Here is a 23,688-nt window from a genome sequence, read left to right as displayed (position 1 = left end):
GGAATGTTAGCAAACACTAAACAGTTGCTTAGCCACATCTCTTAAGGTGCACAGTACCAACAAGCCATGTGAGAAATAATTTGAACTTAGCCCACGGCAGGGATCAGATAGAAAGAGAGGCCAGCTGGTGGTACTTTGCAACAGTATGGACCCCAAAATCTGGTGCAGGAACCTCCTCTCAAATAAGTGGTTGTGAACCTCAGAAAGGTATTTCCTACGGCCCTAAGGCTGAAGAGTATTGAAGGGCAGAGCCATGGGGGAGGTTCGCGGTGTCATGGGCGTGCTATTGGTTGGCAAGGAGAAACCGCTCTAAAAATAAATAAAAAATTTTAAACCACCAGCCAAAAGTACTCATAGCTTCTCATCAATGTCACACGCAACTCCACACAATGTGACCTTCTAGTATTTACTGTTAACACATATCCTTTTGGTCAGGAGAATGGTCTTCTACTGGGTAGATATGATTTGATTAAAATCAGTACTTATATATGCTATCACCTCAGTTTATTTCTTTCACTTAGACTTGTAAGAGTGTACTAATTTGGTCTTTATACTTCCAATAACTTCTCTTCTTAACTAGAGTTCATTATCTGAATATGATCTGAGAAATTATTTTCTTAGTTCCTTCAAGTATGGTCCTTAGCTAGTACCCTTTTAGATGCTAGTACTCTTTTAGATAGAAGTTACTTTATTACATATTATGTTCACTTTTAAGGCCTTTGGGCTCAATTCTTAGTTGACAAAGAAGGGAGTGGAAATTCTCACTAGGTTAAGCCTAAATCACTCTTCTGTTTATGCCATTACCCTTCTCAGAATCTTTCAGTAGCTCCCTGGACCTATAAAATGAGGTTTCAGTTCTTTTGCACATAGGGCCTCCCATAATCTGGGCCCAATCTACAGCCATATCTCTTCTCCCATTAGCCTGACTACTGGGCTTCTTTCCAGTTCTCCAACTCATCTTGGGCCAAATCAGAATTTACTCTTCCAACTGCCCCTTCTGTCCCACCACTCCAGTCCCTGACTCTTATCGCTGTACATCTCTATTCGCTCATTTTTCAAGGCCAAACTCAGATGTTACCTTCTACATCCGACCTGTTCTAGACTCTCACTTCTGGTTAATATCTACCATACTTAACTTTTTAAAAATTTTGTGGCACTTATGACTGTCTTTTATTTGAGTGCATATCTTTTAACCCCTTTGGCATGAAAGGTCCCTGAGGGAGGAACACGGCATCCTCTTCTACCCCTATCTCCAGGACTAAAATGTGCGATATCTATAAAGCTTCGGTGAATGAATGGATGAAGGAATGGGAATTGGAGTCCTTTACTATCTGTCTACTTGTGCGTCACAGGGCTGTATTTCAACTGATTAAACAGGCTTGGAAGAGGGAAGCTTCTTGCAAGTGGGTGAGCCTCCTCTCTCTACATACTTGCATGTCACATGGAATGGCATAATGCCTTAAACTCCCATCAAAAATCTGCATGTTCTGCTTTCTCTAATAGGCCCAACTCAAATCTTCTGTCTTAGGTTGTCCCCAGAATTTCTCAGTGCACACTTTAACACCTCATATGCAGTATTTAAGTAATGACTCTAAATGTGAAGACTCATTATTATATGTACAATTTGTCTTTGACAGTGACCGTGAAAGCCAATATTTACTCCAATACTTAAACATAATATATTCCTTTCCAGCCACTGCTGCATCTTACTTTTTCCTAAATCATCCCAAACAGAAAATACTAAGCATATTTTTCCTCCTCAGAAATCATCTCAACAGTAATTACCATTTTTAAAACTTTGCATTTCTAAAGTACGTTGGTTTGAGAATTTTAAAGTCCTATTGGAAAATAAGTCATGCACAGATATGAATCAGTCAGCGCTTCACCAGAAATATCATTCGTACCCAGAAAGCATTTGTAGCCTTCAGCACATGAACAAAACACAGAATACAAATTATTTCTCAAGAGCCAGGTTCTAGGACCACATTTGCCTTTCATATTTAAAATGTGAAGGTTTTTTCTTTGTAATGGCCTTTGATTACATTATGTCCTATCATGTTATTTATTTCAATTGCTTCACTTCTCTCCTGGTAGAAGACTAGCACATAATTCCTCTTGATTTCTGTAACACTATATATTCATAGCTATTTCTTTTGGCTTTAGCTATTTTTTGTCATCAGTGTAGTGCTGGCATTGTTAGAATAGATGTTCTTACACTTATTTCATTCTCTCCATTAGAAACTAATTTAGTAAGAGCCCAACATATATGCCTATATGTTTATGCAGCACAAATATCCTGCAAATCATATCTATAATGGAGATAAGATTTTTAAGAAATTGCCATACGATAATATGCTCATCAAGAACGCTTTCTCTGGATTAAAGCTTTATAAAATATCTTCACCTCAAGCTTGGCAGAGTGAAAAGGTATATTAATTTGTATGGTGACAAAATTCAACTTGATATTTCAATCACTTAGAATACTGAAGACTTGAGGTGCAGGAATAAAGGATTTTAGAACAAAAGGATTTTCTCCAGTGCCTGCTACACCAAAATGAATTTGTATTTTCTTCCGAAGAAGCATAATCTTTTTATTAGTATATATTTTCGGATAAGTAATTTTCTACTTATGCTCGTAAGAAGACCCTAAAAAACCATTATTTGTATTTTAAATAGTTTTCCCACAAAGCACTGAAAGAGCAAAGGGGCAAATGTTTCTCATATGGTAATTGCTTGTGATGAAATATTTTTAAAATGAACACATTAATAGGTCTGCGGTGATCCCATAAAGGCGGTTGTATCCTACAGGTGTGTTTGGGCACATGGCCAAGCATAACCTGGAAGTAAGCTGAGTGATTAAGCCTTGCAAAAGTTTCCTTTCTTCTCTCCTTCCTCTTTATCCTCTAACAACAATCTCCTTCAGGTTTCTGGAGCAAAACCAGGAGGCTTGAGATGTTACTGTTTTCAACTTAAATTTTGGCTGAGTTCAATCCTTTCATGGTAAACAGAGCATTTTCGTGTCACTTTAAACCAAAGTAAAGTCGGCGGGTAGACCTGTAGGTAGGAGTAGGAACTAGATTCCATTGCGAGTGGGGATGCTGCGGATGAGCCCATGAGCACTTTGACAAGCAGCCTTGGGATGTGCCTGGGTCACAGTGACATGCGGGCCTGTGTCCAGCCATGTACGATTGAGTGAAGGGCCACCTTTCCCCCTCTTATATGAAAATATCTTAAAAATAAATGGTTTCAGAAGCCTGGCCCACCTCAAATATGAAGAATACAACATATAATTCTTTATATTTTCACTTTAGAGACACTGGCTTTACAAGCATGGTTGCTTTTCATTAAAGAAAAAAAAAGATGTTATAAGCCAACTAATAAATAATCTTATTCTTTATTACCACATATTCTGAACATGTTCTTTAAGTAGGAAATGCTGGGAGAGAGCGAGTCGAAAAGACTGAAGGGTGAGTGTAGGGAAGAAAGACCATCTACCTTTGTGTTCCTTCCCCAGGACCTTGTTACCATGCTTGGAAAGCGTCAATGAGCTTTTAAGGGTGCTTTCACAGGCTGTGTGAGATGCAAATGAACATATTTAAGAATTTACCTCAGATCTAAATGAGAGCATGGGGTTATCTGCCTCACCCACACATTCTAGGAGTACCTTCCTGTGTCTAGACCACGGCCACTGTGTATCCCACAGGAAACCAGTGGAAAATGTAAGGGTGAAAAACTAAACTCAACTTTATCTGCAGCAGCTTGAGGTGGTCTAGATTTTGTGTCTGAAAACAAGGATGACCAACTGTCCCAGTTTGCCTAGGACTGGGGACTTTTTTGGGACAGGAGGCTTTCAGTTTTAAAACCAGAAGAGTCCTGGGCAAACTGGAACAGTCAGTCATTCTAAAAACCCACAGTTTAGACTCTCTTTACTGTTGAAAGTCTTCTAAACCCGAGACTTTCAAAGCTGGCTGCACATCAGAAATATCTGGGGAGCTTAATAGCAACCGATGTTGATGTCTTGCCCTCAGGGAATATGATTTCTTTGGTCTGGGATGCAGTCTGGCCTTTGGTCTGGGATGCAGTCTGGCCTCTTAAAGCTCCTCAAGCTGTCCAGGTGATTTTAATGTATTAGGACAGTTTGGGAAATGCTTACATGAAATGATTTTGCCAAATCACTTAATCTCTCTGAGCCTCAGTTTTCAGTTTGGTAAAAATTTGCCTTGCTTTTTTTTTTGCCTATTTTGCAGTAGTATTCAAACTTCCACAACTTGGACTGTTGTAAATTAGTGCATAGGAGTCACCTGGTGGTCTTATTAAAGTTTAGATTCTGATTCAGTAGGTCCGGCAGGAGGTTAGAAGTTTGCATTTCTAACAACTTCCCAGATGCTGTTGATGCTCCTGGTCCACAGACCACCTTTGAATAGCAGGATATAGAATGTCGAAGGGTGAAAATGATTACTTTAAAATAATTCTGTCTCCTTTAAAGATCAGTGTGACTTGTTGAGGTGCCTGAAGGGAAACAGGAAGGGATATAAGAGGAGATATAAGAGGGATATAAGGGCAGACGCTCAGGTATGTATGGTGGATGTGTGTAGGCAGAGCAATGCCCCTACCTGCAAGATGCTCACCTCCTAATCCCTAGGACCTGGGAGTATGCTGTTATATGTCAAGGATTGCAGATGGAATTAAAATTGCTAATCAGCTGACCAAAATAAGGAGATTGCCCTGATTGTCCAGGTGGATCCAACATAATCACAAGGGCCCTTAAAACAGGAAGAAGGATGTAGAAAGAGCCAATGTTAGAGTGATGTGAGAAAGGACCTCCCAGCCACTGCTGCCTTTAGAGCTGGAAGGGGACCATGGACCAAAAATGTGGATAGCCACTAGATGCTGGAAAGGGCAGATAATTGGACAGTCCCTGAGTCCTCAGAAAAGAACTTATCTCTGTGGAAGACATATTGATTTTAGCCCGGAGAGACTTGCTGCAGACTTCTGACCCACAGAACTGTAAGATGATGAATTTGTGTTCTTTTAAGTCTTTGTAGCAGTTTGTTGTGGTGGCTTTAGGAAAGCAATACAAGTATGATATTAATCCACAACTTGGATGGGCAATACACACAATTTTATTTTTCATTAAGTCAGTTTCTCACTCTGAGTCCCCTTTCTCCCAGGCCTGAACCTCAGCTCTCCTGGAGTTTTGAGCCCCCACCCCCTACCCTAGGGTTTGGCAGCAGTTCTGGAGTCCGGGTTTAGACATGAGTTGGCAGGAGCAGTGGCCTGTTGTTAGGTGGAGTCTTGGTAGAACTGCCCCTGGTTGGCCCTCTGCAAGCAGCTCCCTATGTGTCCCCTGTGAGGCCTGGCTTCTCTGAGACTGGCTGAGAGGAGGGGAGCCAAGCCCCTTCTATCTTTTTGCTCTCCCCGCCACTTTCCCCTACAACCCCTCCACCCCCACCCCCTGCTGACCCGCAGACAAGGAGAATCTTGTTTGTCACAGCTTTTGTCTTGCAGTAAGTACTTCTTCAAGGAGCTCTGAATATATCTCTATGAAGTCTCTCAGTTCTCCCAGAGGTTTGGGCTTTGGTAAACAGAATTCAGGAAAAAAAAAAAAGTGCAAGTTATTTTTATTTTCTTCAGGACCACATGGCTCCCCTGAGGCGCTGAGCCCAGCTGGCTCTGCAGCAAAGGGGGCTGGGACAAAGGGAGCAAAAAGACAACGGTCCATCCAGGGAGAAAAGAACATGAGTCCATCTGTCAAAATATTCACCATCTACTTATGTGGCTGTGTAAATGTGCCACATCTGCCTGGCACACGTAGAGGTAGAAAAGTGGGTGGAAGGGGGCTTTGTGAGGATGTTCGAGCGAGTCCAAAGGAAATGAAGAAACCCAAGGGCCAGGAGGTCATCTTAAAGCTAAGGCTGCAAGGGCCAGAAAGTTCAGTGCATCATTTCAAGATATGATGTTCCAAAAACTAGATTCCTTCTAGGCTCTTGGGGGTGAAGCTAGTGGCCACTACTGCCAGCCACCTGGCTCCCCTCATCACACACACACACACACACACACCCCAGCAGCAGCAGCAGCAGACCTGTGTTCTGCATGCCCTGGGGTGACCCACACCTGCCCCACTGGGAAGCCCTGGGAGATCAAGAGTTAAAACCCTTTCCGCCTTGCACTGCAGCCAGGCTGGCTCCTGTGTCTTTTCTGAGCCTTACAACTTAGACTCCTTATAATTTCTATAGCAAAGAAATATCCTCGATGTAAACTATAAGCATTTCACATGTAGATTTAAGTTATAGTGCATTTGTAGGTGACAACCTAGTTGATTTTAATAAAATCCAGTTGATCAGACTGTGCATAAAAATTCCCATGAGAAGGATGTATAGAAAAATGTTAATGGTGATAAGTAAGAGTATAATTGTGGGTAATTTGTTTTTACTCTTTATGTTTATCTGTATTTCCTAGAAGAATGTTTTATTTATACGATGTAAAGTAAGTTTTTTGGTTTAAATAATTAAGAATTGTGGCAAAGTTCCAGCTTTTTAGCTGGCCAAGGAGGCAGTGTTTAGAAGCAGGAACAGCCTGATACGCAGGGGTTATGTGCTCAGTCCTCCAGCTGTGGGGCCCGATTCCTGTATTCAGAGGTCTGGCACTATTGCTTAGGGCTCTAGCGTTATAGCCTGAAATAGTGTTGTCCGCTCGCCTTCCATTGTTGAAGGAACCTCTAGAGAAAGTCAGTAGTGTCTCCAGACCTCTCCACTGTGGCCCTGACCTCGAACTTGCCCGTCTAGAAGTCACCATCTTCCTTTTGATACAAATTGCAAACATGTGCCTGAATGCAAAGATGAATGGATGTGTGTTCCTCACTTTGATACATGTCCCTTTGTACCAATAAGGGAACAAAAAAGAGCTTCCTTCTCTCTTTGAGACTTGGATTTTACTAAGCAAAGAAAAGGTTAGGGTGGGGAGGGGACCACTCTGCAGAACAGAGGCCCTTGAGAGAGGAGAAGAATGCCGTGGGGAAGCCTGCACGGTGGGGAAGCAGGTGAGGATGGACAGGACTGTGGGCACTGCTCCTGCGTCGAGCTGCTCCACCCACTTCCCATAGGCTCCAGAGTGGTGGAGAAGAGGATGTGAGGCCAGAGAGAAAGGGGACTTGTGGGTGATCACATCTATCTTTTCACACTCTGGAAAGGGATGTGATGGTGGAGAAAAGCCTAGAGAGGATTTTTCAAAGGCCTTTCCCCCTGGCCGCAACCTTAAAGAACCTCAGGCCCGTGGGTCCTGCTGCTCACATGGGCTGCTGTGTCCTCCCCTAATCCTCCCTCCCCTAAAGGCAACTCTCAGGCTTTGCTGCCTGCCCCTCTGGTAATGGTGTGAATAAAGCCTTTGTCATGAGAACAGGTGTGACCTGGGAGGGGTGAGGGTGTAGTCTGCTACCCCTGGCACCCTGAATGAGTCAACACCTGTCAATAAATCCTCAATCCCCAGGGGCAGACCTATCCTCCTAAGAGGAAGAGTGTGGTGGACTACAGGGGATGACATTTGGGGAAAGACTATTACCCTACATATAGACCTCCAAGGGGTACCTCTGCCAACCAAACTGGGCTGGGTCTAGAATCATCCTTAGATATTGTGAATAACAATAATAATAGTCTAATGACAGACAGCTACATGTTCTTTGCTGTGCATGACCACATTTGCATGTAAGGACTCAAGAGTTCGGTGACTGGACTGGTGGAGATTTCTCCCTCATTCTCCAGGCTATGATGTCACTCAGACCCTGTGCTAGAAAGTCCTCATTGTCCAAACCCATTTTCCGGGTACTTGAACACTCCCCTCTGTTGTCGTTGGTCGGGAACTTGAGGCCAAATAAGGACCAAGTCTTTTCTTTTCCACACAAGAATTGGCTCTGTGGCTAAATCCCCACATAAAGAGAAAAGCAACAGAAAAGAAGGTTGGGGAGGAGAGAGCCAGAACACGAGAGCGGCTCTCGCCTGCCTTTTGCGGGCCCCATGCCACCCAGGTCGCTGTTTATTTCTTCGCCAAGCCTGCTATTAGCAATAGGCCAGAAAGCTTTGAACTTAACTGATGTACATAAAGCAAGCTGTTCATTTAATCTGCACATTTAATTCAGCCGGCTCTGCGTGCTGCTCCAGTCTGGCTTCTTTCCATATAAGGCATTCGTGGTATCTTTCTGCAGCACCCCTGCCTCTGTCTTGAAAAACAGCCAAAGCTGGCTTTATATTTAATGCATGTGCTGTAGGCCGAAAACCTCAGCAGCACGGCCATCACCTTGCCCCCTCCCTCCTGTTAGGTAAGTCCTGTGCGGTCAACTTCTTCAAATGAGAACGTGCTTAATTCTAATATTTTGGCCTTTTTGATGTGAATGAATGACAAGAAAATCAGTTGTAATTTCGCTTGTCTATCAGATTATATCAGAGACAAATGCATGCATGTGTGTATAATTTCCTGTTTGTGAAAATCTTGCTATATTCTGCTTTAGTGTGTCTTAAGACAGATTGACAAAGGCTTTAGGTACACTTCCAGTGAAATATGCATTCCAAATGCATTAACAAGGTTCATAGGAATGAACAGTGCATGGCAGGCAAAGGGAGGACAGTGTCTCGTGTATGATGTTCTCTTCTAAATAAATACTGTTAAAATCTGTATTATAATCATAGTTTTATTGAAATGTGCCAAGAGGTTAAATAGAGGGTTGCATTTGGCATTATCACTTAAGCAATATTTGCTACAGGAAACTCACATTTTGAGTCATGGCATGTAATATCATATTCCCATTTCCCTGAGTGGTTTCTATGGTTTAATGCCTGTCAAGGTTTTGTGAAATATCTGCAAAACCAGATGATGCCACTGGAGTGAAGAGGAGAGGAAGAAGATTGAAAAATAGAGGCTAGCTTTAGGAATCTCTGCTAAGAAACATGGGTGCACCCGTGGGGGTGGGGTGGGATGGGGTATGAGAGAAGGATGGGGGAAATAGGAATTAAAAGCCATGAGAAAGAAAAATGCATTATAAATAGGAAATTGGGAAGGAGGGAAAATGAGATTTTAGATGCTAAACTAGGCCTTGGTGGGGGCGGGAAAACAAGGAACCACCGTCTGATTTGGTTATGCCTTATCACCGCCGCTCTGCTCTGTGCACCAGCTGCCTCGTTTAGAATCCGTTCTCCTCACTACATTAACCAAGGTGAACATATTAGAAAACCCTGACAGTGAATGACAGAAGCTTGAGATATAGTGCGTATATCTACTCAGGGGTGGCTGCGGACACACTTAAGACCATTATCTGCAGAATAACAGACATTTGCTCCTGTCATTCCACATGTGAACCTTATTTCAGCTGTTATTATCATCAGTATATTGAACAGCTCTGAAGTACCTGGTCCTCTGCTTATGTCTTATTTAAATTATCATGTTTATTACCTATAGTCTTCTAAAAATTAGTACTACCCCCATTTTTACAAATAAGAAAAATCAAGGCTCAAGGAAGTTAAGTGTCTCAGCCAGGGTCACCAGGCTAATAAGTGGGAAAGGTAGGATTTGAAATCACACCTACTAACCTGGGAAAGTCCTTGTTTTTACTCTTTTTATGCAGCCTCTCAATTTAATTTCCAATTGTTATAGAAAGATATGAATAAATGGGGAAAGGGGGATACAAATAAAATTACTTTCTTTGGAAATTGAAACAATACCTGAAGTCAATAATTAAATCTCAAAGTGTTTTGATTTTTCCTGAATAGTCCAGTGATTGAAGTACAGTAAAATTTTGGTCAGACACACTAGAGCATTGTCTCAATGTTGGTTACACGTTGTACTAACCTGGGAAACTTATAAAATACTAATGTCTAGTTTCTATTCTTAGAGGCTCTGATTTAATTGGTCTGAGATGCAACATGGACATCACCCGTTTTAAAAGCTCCCAAGTGATTCTAATATCTAGCCAAATGGATATTTCGCCTTAGACTTTTCCCAGGGTCTAGACTTGTTAATTCAACTGATCCATAGCTATCTAAGACTAAGCATCCCACCAGCATCTCAGACTCAACATATCCAAACAGAACTTTCTTTTCACTTAAATGTGACTCTCTTCTTTTTATATGTCTTTTTTTTTTTTTAATGTCTAACGGTTAGTTTTGAAGAGAATAGACTTCTGTTACTCATATATTAGATAAATTCAATCCTGAGATCAGCCACTGGGTGGCTGCTGTATAAGTTTCTAGTGCTTCCAGAGGATTTCAAAATCCTAGCAAATTCAAGTCCCCACTACTATTCAAAATGTCATCAATAGCTCTCTTCTGAAAGTCAAAGAAAGATAATGCTCAAATTAAATGTTCTACTTCAGAACGTTAATCGAAATGAACATGCAGGTCTTATTGTCCATAAGAGTGTGAGTCACTCATCAAATTTCACGTACATATGTATGGATTGTTTACTTCTCCGAGGTACAATGTTTATGGTATAGTTACACACCCAAAGAATGCCAGGTTCCAAAGGGAAACAAAACCAATACAGAACACTCTCTGCTTTCAAGTTCCCAGTTAAATCAAGGGGATTATACTGTTTTACAGGTAAAAACTAGACATGACAGAAAGTGGTGGATGAACTAAGAAGAATAAATGGATTGGTTTCTCTTCTGGCCCTTCTTCTAGTCAGTCTCCTCATCCATCCCCTGCCAGTAAATCATCTGCTTAAATCAAATATTCACATTCTTTAAATATTCTATTTATAAGAAACACTATTTCATTGAGGTACTTGAAAGAGTAGGACTCTACTATTAGATCTTATAATAGCTTTTAAAGAAAAATTTCTAAATACGAGTTATTTTTTAACATGAGCACTGAAATATTTTCATGAAATTATAAAGAATGAGAATTTATTTTATATAAAGTATTTAAGTTTAATGTTTTGTGAACTTCTATCAGACTATAAACTTCTCTAGCACAGAAACTATCTCTGTCCTGTGAGTTCCTTTATCATTCTCTAATTACAAAATCAGAATGAAAATGCATATTTACTTTTTTTCTTACCAAAGAGCCAGACCTATCTTGCTATTGTATAATGAAAAGAAGATTTGAAATGATACTTAGAAGCAGTTTTGTGTCAGGAAATTTTTTTCCCTGCCACTGGCCTTCTTTGTAATTTTAGGCAAGCCATTTAAATGGCGTACTCATCTCTAAAATGGAGATAATATTGGCAAGTTAAAACAGTGGCTGATAATAAAATTGGTATAAACATCAAACAGAATAATGTAAATGAAGTAGCAAGTACTATTGATGGTATTGTACATTTTTAAAGAACTATATGTGAGGAAGTTATATGGTAATGGAAATGTCTTTTTTATTATAAGCCACCTTCTTTTTCATTAAATTCACTACTAGAGCTTATAATAACAACATTATGAGTAAAGTTCTGTTAACTGTTCACTTTGGAAATATATAAGTCTGGTGACTTCTACATCTGGAACAAGGCCAAGAATTAAAAGGCGAGGAGCATCTTCCAAGTAACTGGCAACAACAGCCCTATAGCCTTGAGGGGTCCTTGTGTGGGAGGTGGGTACTCCAAGCAGAGCTAACAGTGCAATCTCACTGGCTGGCAGAGGTGGTCCAAACCAGGCAATCGGCAAAGAAGCCAAGTGCACAGAAGCAGCAAGAAATATTACAAAAGGAAAAGGGCAAATGGAACAAAAGAGCAGAGAGCAGCACAAAGTCAATTCAAAGGACTGTGTAATAGGGGAGTGGAGATTAGGCCCAGAAGTGAAGCTGTGAACCACAGAATCACTGATTTTGGTGAGAGGGGGAAATGAAGGAAAGCATCAGTGTACTCAGTACGTATAACACCAGAGCAGACCATTTCCTAACAACTCCTCCCTCCCATATATTCATTCATAATTAGGATGTGACGTGGATAGAAACAGAGCCAGAAATTAACATCACGATTTTTCTTTTTTTAATTTTGCATATGTATCATGCCAGTACAAATTAACAAATGAAATATCTTCGACTGAAACAATTTTGGCAACTACTAAATTGTACACTAAATAAATTTATACTCTTGATTTATTTAGTTTTTAAATTTTTTAAATAAAAATATGCTTCAATTTTAAAAGATAGCCTTTATATTGCATAAAATAATTTGTGTGAACTGAAGTTTACACTTGCCAAACAAAAATATTATACCTTGTAGTTGACGTTCATTTTTACTGTTTTAAATTTAAGTTACTTAAAATCTGTCCCATTTTATATGAATGCTCCATAGAATAATAGATTGAGGTAACTCAGGTTCTAAATCTTTGCCTTTGTAAGCACTTGCATTATTATTGTATATTTCAAATATTTAAATACAGAAATATATAGAAACACAGGAATTGGAAGATATATGCCCATAATGAGCTCGAACAATTTAAAACTTTTGTGAACTGGGTCTCAAAACACACCCATGCAGCTGAGTTCACCTGTGTCTGGAGCCAGCTATGTAACTGTTCTATGTAGAAGAGAATTAAAGGATAACTAATAAGATGCTAATGTGAAGTATGTGCGTTTGTGCATGTGTATACATGTATGTGCGTGTGTGTGCTATTAATACTCAACAGCAATTGTTAGATTTAGACTAACAATTTTTTTGAGGGGAGAAGTAATTTACCATAGACACTGTTTTGTCACATTTGTTGGCACATGGCAATAATAGAAAACACTTAGGTAGTTTTATCATTGTTTTAAAGTTCTCTATGATGCACACTTTTAGTGCTTTTTAGTGAGACCTCTCAAACCACTGTAGGAGAGTCCTGGAGCCCAAAGAGAAAAATGCTTGGGTCACCCTGCAGAGAGGGGTACTCAGCCTCAGACTCCTTAGTAGGGCCTGAGGGCTTTGCTAAACCACAGTGCCAGACAAAAAGGAGCATTCATAGTGGACCCCAGTCCCTGATCCCTCAGAGCCCTACGCGGACAATATCAAGAGAGAGTTCTTGTAGAATTCAGTTGTAGGAAAGTTTTGCTTCTCTTGTGTTTCCTATAAGAATTCTTATTATTATAAGACTTATAGACCTCACATGTCATATTTTGCTTGGGCACAGTTCAGAATAAGTATATGTACCCGCACATGTCCCCTACTCCCCACACACACACCTGCCCACACACATCCCCATCCCCTACTCCTCATCCACTCAATCTACCCCCCACTCACACATCTCATACCCCAGCTCCTCCTCTCTACCTCACATGTTCCCCACCTAACCCCCCAACTTCCCACCCTCATCTCCCTCCCTGACTCCGCAGGCATCCCCTCCTAGACCCCCACTTACCCTTTCTCACATACATACAGACACACATAGATAACACTATAGTGTAGTATGTTAATTCCCAAGTTTAGGAGTTTTTAAGAGTCCAATTTCTGGGCCTCACTCTGGAGAGGCTGAATCAGTATATCTTGGATGAGACCCCTAAATTTATAAATTTTTAAAGCATCCCATGTGTTTCTAATGGTCACTTATGGGGAGGAATCACTCAGTGGTGACTGGATTTATATTTTTCTAATTTTATGATTGTAATATTCAACTTCAATTAAATTAGTATGCTTCTGGTTTTATATTTCTATTTTGTCCTTTTCTTGTCTATGTTCTATTTCATCTTGGAGATCACCTCAGTATAGAATTGGAATGTAATTCTTCTTTAAGAAAAATTGTTTTTCCTCTGTCCCCAAACCATGAATTCTCACAATTGTGCATGCACAATGCAGTCGCAGGTTTGAAAGGTCATAAATCAGCTTCAAGATTCTCAGCAGGGTGTATATTAAAATGTATGACCTTCTGTTTTTATAGCAGATCACTAAAGAACTTTCCATGCCATTAATGCAGTGAAAATCAGTGCTTTTTATATCTTCACGTGCAATATATTACTAGAGTCGTTCTCAAAAATATATACAACTGTTTACTTAAATAATAACCTTTTTCTTTGGTCCTTCAGACAAACTTTACAATTCCAAAGAAAAGAGAAAAATAGGCAAAGTACAACAAAATGCAGAAGCTTCTTGGAAGCATAATAATTTATTACTTCGTTTTTCTAGCTGCAAGATTGTATGTAACACAAAAGACAGATATAGTATACTTCTAATTCGTATGAGCATGAACCAGTGTATCGTAGTCCAGATTGTATAATTGGTTATGCTTTAAAAATTCTCCTTTTGCTGTGGTCTTTAATAAATTATCAAATGCCAGTCAATATGATTACCAATCAATCTGTTTTTTGAATGTAAGAATCATTGGTTGTAATTATATATTTCCTATAAGAATTATTGGTTGTTATTATTTACATATAAGGACCATCTGAGTGTTAAAGTTTCCAAAGAACTAGATGATGCTTTAATTTTCAGATACTTCTATGAAGGAAGTGAGGCTCGGAGAAGTTCTGTAGTTTTGTTAATTTGTTCAGCTAATAAATTGTAGAGCTGAAATTAAAATTCAGATCTGCAGGCTTAAAAGCCTAGATTCATATCCAGAATGCTGGTGGTTCTTGTATTTTGGTGTACATAATCTCCTCAGAAAACTTGTGTGAAATGCTGTTTTCTCCCCAGAGAGACCCCTTTAATATGTCCAAGAGAGCCCAAGAATCTGCATTTTTTAGCAAGCAATCAGATGAGGCTGACCACATTCAGGAAAGGCTTGCATTGTGGGTGCCTTACTCCGGGGATAGCTCTGAGTTGGGGACATGAAGGAACGCCCAGCCCTGTGCTGTTTATATCAGTTTGGTTTCATCTCCTTGGAATTCAGGCCACAAGGAGCCACTGCCCAACCTACCCAACGTGGCCTGCTAGGTATTTTTCAACCAGAAATTTTCTTAACGGTCATTTCTTAACTTAAAAAGGGAATACTGAAAAAATATGTTGAAACTCATTTAAAAGATCAAAAAAGCCTTCTGAAAATTACTGAGAAAGTGAGAGTTAAGAGAGGAGAGAAGACGGATCTGGATTTTTTTCTGTCTCTTTGGGGGTCCCATCCTGCAGGCCTCCCACCTCCTGCTAATTTTGCTTGCCATAAAGAAGAGCACACTCACCAGGAACTGAGGCAGCTTTAGAACAAGAAGAATACTTGCACAGCAGTAGTAGGAAGAAAGAAGGTAGGGCAGAATTGTATATGCCCATAATGAGCTCAAACAATTTAAAACTTTTGTGAACTGGGTCTCAAAACACACCCATGCAGCAGAGTTCACCTGTGTCTGGAGCCAGCTATGTAACTGTTCTATGTAGAAGAGAATTAAAGGATAACTAATAAGATGCTAATGTGAAGTATGTGCGTTTGTGCATGTGTATACATGTATGTGCGTGTGTGTGCTATTAATACTCAACAGCAATTGTTAGATTTAGACTAACAGTTTTTTTGAGGGGAGGAGTAATTTACCATAGACACTGTTTTGTCACATTTGTTGGCACATGGCAATAATAGAAAACACTTAGGTAGTTTTATCATTGTTTTAAAGTTCTCTATAATGCACACTTTTAGTGCTTTTTAGTGAGACCTCTCAAACCACTGTAGGAGAGTCCTGGAGCCCAAAGAGAAAAATGCTTGGGTCACCCTGCAGAGAGGGGTACTCAGCCTCAAACTCCTTAGTAGGGCCTGAGGGCTTTGCTAAACCACAGTGCCAGACAAAAAGGAGCATTCATAGTGGACCCCAGTCCCTGATCCCTCAGAGCCCTACGCGGACAATATCAAGAGAGAGTTCTTGTAGAATTCAGTTGTAGGAAAGTTTTGCTTCTCTTGTGTTTCCTACAAGAATTCTTAATATTATAAGACTTATAGACCTCACATGTCATATTTTGCTTGGGCACAGTTCAGAATAAGTATATGTACCCGCACATGTCCCCTACTCCCCACACACACACCTGCCCACACACATCCCCATCCCCTACTCCTCATCCACTCAATCTACCCCCCACTCACACATCTCATACCCCAGCTCCTCCTCTCTACCTCACATGTTCCCCACCTAACCCCCCAACTTCCCACCCTCATCTCCCTCCCTGACTCCGCAGGCATCCCCTCCTAGACCCCCACTTACCCTTTCTCACATACATACAGACACACATAGATAACACTATAGTGTAGTATGTTAATTCCCAAGTTTAGGAGTTTTTAAGAGTCCAATTTCTGGGCCTCACTCTGGAGAGGCTGAATCAGTATATCTTGGATGAGACCCCTAAATTTATAAATTTTTAAAGCATCCCATGTGTTTCTAATGGTCACTTATGGGGAGGAATCACTCAGTGGTGACTGGATTTATATTTTTCTAATTTTATGATTGTAATATTCAACTTCAATTAAATTAGTATGCTTCTGGTTTTATATTTCTATTTTGTCCTTTTCTTGTCTATGTTCTATTTCATCTTGGAGATCACCTCAGTATAGAATTGGAATGTAATTCTTCTTTAAGAAAAATTGTTTTTCCTCTGTCCCCAAACCATGAATTCTCACAATTGTGCATGCACAATGCAGTCGCAGGTTTGAAAGGTCATAAATCAGCTTCAAGATTCTCAGCAGGGTGTATATTAAAATGTATGACCTTCTGTTTTTATAGCAGATCACTAAAGAACTTTCCATGCCATTAATGCAGTGAAAATCAGTGCTTTTTATATCTTCACGTGCAATATATTACTAGAGTCGTTCTCAAAAATATATACAACTGTTTACTTAAATAATAACCTTTTTCTTTGGTCCTTCAGACAAACTTTACAATTCCAAAGAAAAGAGAAAAATAGGCAAAGTACAACAAAATGCAGAAGCTTCTTGGAAGCATAATAATTTATTACTTCGTTTTTCTAGCTGCAAGATTGTATGTAACACAAAAGACAGATATAGTATACTTCTAATTCGTATGAGCATGAACCAGTGTATCGTAGTCCAGATTGTATAATTGGTTATGCTTTAAAAATTCTCCTTTTGCTGTGGTCTTTAATAAATTATCAAATGCCAGTCAATATGATTACCAATCAATCTGTTTTTTGAATGTAAGAATCATTGGTTGTAATTATATATTTCCTATAAGAATTATTGGTTGTTATTATTTACATATAAGGACCATCTGAGTGTTAAAGTTTCCAAAGAACTAGATGATGCTTTAATTTTCAGATACTTCTATGAAGGAAGTGAGGCTCGGAGAAGTTCTGTAGTTTTGTTAATTTGTTCAGCTAATAAATTGTAGAGCTGAAATTAAAATTCAGATCTGCAGGCTTAAAAGCCTAGATTCATATCCAGAATGCTGGTGGTTCTTGTATTTTGGTGTACATAATCTCCTCAGAAAACTTGTGTGAAATGCTGTTTTCTCCCCAGAGAGACCCCTTTAATATGTCCAAGAGAGCCCAAGAATCTGCATTTTTTAGCAAGCAATCAGATGAGGCTGACCACATTCAGGAAAGGCTTGCATTGTGGGTGCCTTACTCCGGAGGATAGCCCTGAGTTGGGGACATGAAGGAACGCCCAGCCCTGTGCTGTTTATATCAGTTTGGTTTCATCTCCTTGGAATTCAGGCCACAAGGAGCCACTGCCCAACCTACCCAACGTGGCCTGCTAGGTATTTTTCAACCAGAAATTTTCTTAACGGTCATTTCTTAACTTAAAAAGGGAATACTGAAAAAATATGTTGAAACTCATTTAAAAGATCAAAAAAGCCTTCTGAAAATTACTGAGAAAGTGAGAGTTAAGAGAGGAGAGAAGACGGATCTGGATTTTTTTCTGTCTCTTTGGGGCTCCCATCCTGCAGGCCTCCCACCTCCTGCTAATTTTGCTTGCCATAAAGAAGAGCACACTCACCAGGAACTGAGGCAGCTTTAGAACAAGAAGAATACTTGCACAGCAGTAGTAGGAAGAAAGAAGGTAGGGCAGAATTGTGGGCATACGATGTAGAGAAAGAGAAAAGAGCAGGAAAAAAAAGAGTGGAGAGAAAAAGAAGAGGAAGGCTAGGGAAATGGGGGGCCATAGAGCTAGAGCGAACCGTGGTTAAGCTTGACAGCAGTTCAGTCCACCAGATGTTTGGCTGCCTTCTCTTTACAATTCGTAGGACAAATAACAAATTACTTGTTCTGAGATCCAGCCAGATCTGAATCTTTACCAATCAAGTACATTTATGTGAACTAGCAGATGCTTTTCCTAAGAATTTGAGGTAAATTGGTGGGAAGGAAAAAAACCAAAAATCCAACAGGGTCCAAGAACTCCAAACCCTTCCCTGTGTTTGCTCCAAGTGGCACAAGTACCTTTAGGCAGCTCCTCACCTGTGTAATTAAAAACTTTCTGGATCATCTTTGAAGAAGGCGCTAAGCAGTTCAAAGAAACACCGTATTTACTATTGAAGAAATGCTAACTCGGGCTTGGCTTCAACACCTTTTTGTTTGATGTATGATGGTTATGATGATGCTTGGCATGTCAGGCAGTTTCTCTGAATGTCATTTACCCCGCTAAAACCTGGTAATTACAATTCCTCTGCACAGGGTGGTTGAGGGGTAAATGAATGATCATTTAGTACAGAATCTGGCAGGTAGGTGTAGCAGGAAGCAGAATCCACCCCAGACAGTTCAAAGTAAAAGACTTTTGTAAAAAGATTATTTACAAGGGTATTGGCAAGGATAAGAAAATGGGAAGCCACCTAGGGACAGTCACTGCAGGCAACTGTTACTCTCCTCAAAGCCGAAGGCACAGGAGATCAGTTACTGTAGTCCCCCTTATCCACAGGGATATGTTCCTAGACCCCCAATGGATGCTCGAAACTGTAGGTAGCACCGAACCCTATATATACCATGATTTTTCCCACACATTCATACCTATGATAAAAATTAATTTATAAATTAGGCACAGTAATAGATTAACAAAAATAACTAATAAAATAGAGCAATTATAACAATATACTGTAATAAAAATTATGTGAATGTGTGTACTCTCTCTCAAAATACCTTATTTCATGGACAGATTTATTCTTACCTTCGATCTTAGCAACAGCAGCGTAAAATTCTTTTTTTCTTAAGTAGAGAACTTTCATCTTTTCACTTAAAGGAAACACTTATAGCTTCTCTTTGGCATAGCCAAATTGCCAGCATCACTACTCTTGTGCTTTGGGGCCATTATTAAGTACAATAAGGGTTACCTGAACACAAACACTGCGACCCCATGAGAGTGGATCTGATAATCCAGGCAGCTACTAAGTGCCTAAGGGGCAGGTGGCACATCCATCGTGGATGTGCTGGACGAAGGGATGATTTACGTCCAGGCCAGGGTGGAGCAGGAAATGTTGACATTTCATCACACTGCTCAGAAGGGTGTGCATTTTAAATCTTATGAATTGTTTATTTTTTGGACTTTTCCATTTATTGTTTTTGGACTGTAGTTGACCATGGGTAACAGAAAGCGAAACTAGATACGAGGGAACTACTGTATTACCTGTTCCCCAGTGAGAGGATGAGCTGTGGAAGAAAAGCCTATAAGAACTATAGTATGGAGAGACCCAGCTACTGCCAGAGAAGTGGGGAAGGAGTGGCCTCTTCTCCTGCTATCTGAGCCCCTGCTGGAGCCTTCCATTGCTAGACTTGATTGGAAACCACTTGGGAAGGAAGCCTAGATGATACAGTTCACAGAGTCAGCCTCCCTGGGCACAGGGCAAGGCAGACATGGGCGTAGAAGAGATGATGAAAGAGGAGGTACACAGGAGTTTTTCAGTAGAGTAATTTCTACCTCTAAACCCTAATCCACTACATACACACAACCTTACATTTCCAAACAAAACTGCAAGGATAGGGTTGAGAGAAGCAGTTTGTATTTAGCCAAAAATCCCATTAATGATTATTTGCCATGTCCAGCAATGAATTCAAGCTAAACATTGTTCTTCCTTCTCTCAAACCTCAGGACCACTGGTTATGTACTTGGAAAATCATATTAACTTTTAGACACAAATTCTGGCTTTATGGTACATAAGTATCCTTTAACTCCATGAGAGAGCCAGTGTGCTTCCCTAAAGATCTTATTAACTTACTACCAATGTGTGAATTTGACTTCAAGGGTATCAGGCTCCCTAGAAGACCATGTACTGTTGCTGCCTAGAAGACCATGTACCGTTGCTCCCTAGAAGACCATGTACCGTTGCTGCCTTCCTCCACTTTCTGGTTACAAATCTTCCTTAAGACTGTTTCATTGGATAGTGGCTTCTCAGCAAATAGGAACTATCTCCCATTTGAAAGGAGGAATAGAGGTAGAGAGTAGTAGGTTTGTGGAGATTGCTGGGCTTGTGGGCCTGTAGCTGAAACCAGAGAAGCAGATACCCATGTGATGGATCTTGAGATGGAAGCAGAGATGTGACTGGAACATGAGCATCTGTGAATCATTTGATCAGTCTAAATGGTCCATTTAGATCTATTAGAGAGGAAAATCTTTTAATTAGAGTTCCAGAGGACTTCTAGAAATTCTTTGGTCAGGTCGCTCCATTATTTTTTTAAGGACAAGACAAGATTTGGTGACTAGTTTGTATTCTACTATAACGTTAAATTGACATGTTAGCTTCTGCACACAGAATAAAATAACAATTACCATTATAAATAATAGCTACCATTTGCCAAATGTTCACTATGATGCAGGCATGTGCCAAGACTTTCAGATATCTTTGTTTTAATTATTGCAACAACTCCAAAAGTGTAATTAGATCATAATGCACTAAATTTAAAAAGTAGTAATTCATAATGATACTCAAAAAGAGGGGGCCGTTATAGAAAAATGTCAGCTAATACAGGGAAAAGAAAAATTTAAATTGGAAAATCACAAGTTTGGCACTGGGATAGTGTGAACACAATCAATGTGAAATGGTCTTTAAAAAGAATATCATTTATTTGCCCAAGTTTCTTGAGATAAGGGTCCCTACCTGAGAGAACTTGAGTTTGGTTGGGTGCAAGTGTGCTGCCCTCCTCCCTCAATCCTCTGTTAAGACAATCACTTCCTTTTCCTATGAATTACAGAAAATGGTTTTTAATTTATTCAACATCAGTTATTAAGGCCCAATGCAAACACTCGTGGGATGCTGGGATCTAAATCCTGACTTTTCATCATCTCAGGACATAAAACCTAGCAAACAACAGATGACAACTTTGAAGACAGCTCTAATAGAGATCAATATAATGCACAGTTACTATGGAACTCAGTTTACACTGATGCCACCTGAAGCAAAGGAGGGATCGTGGGAGGACATTTATTCGAACCCACTGGCTCTCTTCCTTCAAATAGTTTATTAACTATTTTTGAAAACAACAATCTCTTATATCTGGTGTATATGAGGTGATTAATCATATAACAATGCATTCCATTGAATTTTAGAGTATCCATCTTACGTAATGCCTGCTCCATGTCCATGCATTTAGATAAATCCGCTAAGACTCCTCGGTGAATGGTGCTTGGAAGTTTAAATTTTCTTTTAACATCTTATGTTGCTATTTAATAACATATTCATATGGCATGTGAGTAAATCCTCATTAAATGTCTTCAGTCAATGTAACTAGACACAAAGGAAATTCATTCTTTGGTTGTTGTGGGCAGCAGCTCTGCTTCTCCCTTGTATAGGTCCCCTCTGTTTTTACCCTGCATTTCATTTTTTGGATTTTGTGAATTGCTGACAGGAGCCAGATCTTTTTTTGGAAAGCATTTTGTGCAGACAGGAGGGAAAAGCTCACAGTTGGTTATTGGTGTCATTAGCAATTTTGTTCTTTATAGAGAAGGAAAATATAATCAGGGGTTTTAAGCTATTAATTCTATAGGCTAGTACCTCCCTCCTACAAGGAAATGCTTATTTTCTTTACTCCTGAAGATGGGTGTTTTTTTATGTTTAAGCAAATCCCTGCCGTGTCTTTGTCCCTGTAAACATAACGAAAGTGCTGTGCTTCAGTGCTGCCTGTGGAGAACTCGGCAGGGTACAGCCTTGTGCTCTGTCTTAGCTGCCACACATGGAGAGTTAAAAGCGGGGAAAATCACATTTTGTGGAGGACATTTTTTTTTTTCTGAATGGAATTCTTTAGCAAGTTGAAGAAAAGGAAAAATAAAGAGAATATGGGAGACTGGACAGAGTCCAGATCCCTAGGTACTAAGTTTAGCTCTGAGTGACCTTTGATGAATCCTTCCTTTCCTTGTGGAACTAAATGCAACAGATTTTTCAGACCCTTTTCAGTCTTTCTAACTGAAAATATGGATTTGCCACAAGAATTCAGAGTCAATTCCTTCTCACTTAAACTGATTGCCATTTATCTCACAGTCAGCATAGTTAGCAGCATAAATGCATTTGTCCTGGGTACATTCCTGAGGGTCCATATGGACAAGAGACTATCAATAGGGCTATGAGAGCCCCTGACAGAGGTTTGGGACTATTGTGCTCCCCATGAGGAATTTGGCTGTCTCTCTTCTTCCCGGAGCTCTCACTATTCTCATGCTGGGGTGTTTTCTCTCTTGGACTCTAGAAAGTTTCTAACAAAGAAAGATATAAGTGCATGTTTGAAAAGAAACAGCAAGTCTAGGAAAAGAAGTCTCAAATAAGATTCCAAGGATCAACTCTACAGATCTGGGCAAGGCAAGAAATGGGATAAGGAATTAGAGCAATATGCAGAATTTCATCATAATATAATCTATGGAACTGGTGACATGTGGCAGGGTAGTGCATGAGAGAGTAGGCTATGTGGTGCTAGTCTGACATGAGAACTAGAAGCATGTGAGTGTCTGGGAAACGTCAGATGCCAGGGTAAAATTCAAAGCCAGCCAATCACTAAAGACTGGGCTGCTGTGAGGATTTTGAAATTCTAAAATCTCTTATTCTACTTTCTCATTGGTCTACAGCATGGCATCATCTCGTACTCATAGTATGGCTAATTATGAAATTTGAAATTAATATCTCAGCCCCTAAAAGGGATCTTCTGTTTTTCTGGCCAGAGGTCAACCCTCTGAGATGTAATAGACTAGCATGATCATGAGATCTCCATTGCTTTGCCCAAATTTGACTCTTTACAACATGTAATACCAGGACCACTGTGCTGGAAGTCAGCAAAGACTGACTAGAGATACAGAAAATCTGCTTCTCAAGTAAATTCTGAAGAATTTAATGGCCTCCAAGCTTTCAGCTTTCTAGCTATCACCTGCTCAGCTACTGTTATTGACTGACACCATGTCATAGCAAAGAAAACAATGGAGCTGCATTCTTTTTTCTTCCTCCAGAAAACCAACATTCAAACGGTATTAATATGGAAGGTGTAAAAATTTACCTTTGAGTGAAGCATTAGATACTTTTTACTCTGAATCATTGGGATTACATAACTAAGAAATATAAATTTGGAAGGCTTTTAAATCTCAGGCATGAAAAAAAAAAAACGATTTGAAAGTAAAAAAACAACTGCATTTAGTTGTAATAAATCAATCTGACTTTTATCCACACTCATGAACCACTTTTATCTTCAATATAACCCAATTAAAAAACGGGTACTACTAATGGCCAACAGTTATATGAAATTGGTTTTGGTTTGCATTTCCCTAATAATTAATGAAGTTGAGCACCATTTCATATACCTGTTGGCCATTTGGTGCTCAACTTCAGTAATTATAAAGAAAATGCAAATTGAAACCACAGTGAGATATCACGTCATGCCTGTTTAAATGTCAATTATCAAAAAAAAAAAAAAAGAACT

At 39.8% G+C, this 23,688-nt stretch overlaps 1 protein-coding gene across 1 annotated transcript in view; it reads left to right on the top strand.

Moving 5' to 3' along the window:
* RAB3C (RAB3C, member RAS oncogene family) overlaps positions 1 to 23,688 on the top strand; it is a 253,877-nt gene that overhangs the window by 167,982 nt on the left and 62,207 nt on the right. The window lies entirely within an intron of this gene.

The sequence above is a fragment of the Pteropus vampyrus genome, unplaced genomic scaffold (assembly GCF_000151845.1).
Source record: "Pteropus vampyrus isolate Shadow unplaced genomic scaffold, Pvam_2.0 Scaffold181, whole genome shotgun sequence".
In the NCBI taxonomy this organism is placed as follows: Eukaryota; Metazoa; Chordata; class Mammalia; order Chiroptera; family Pteropodidae; genus Pteropus; species Pteropus vampyrus.
The sequence above is the reverse complement of the archived record's forward strand: the minus strand, read 5'-3'. Positions and strand labels throughout refer to the sequence as shown.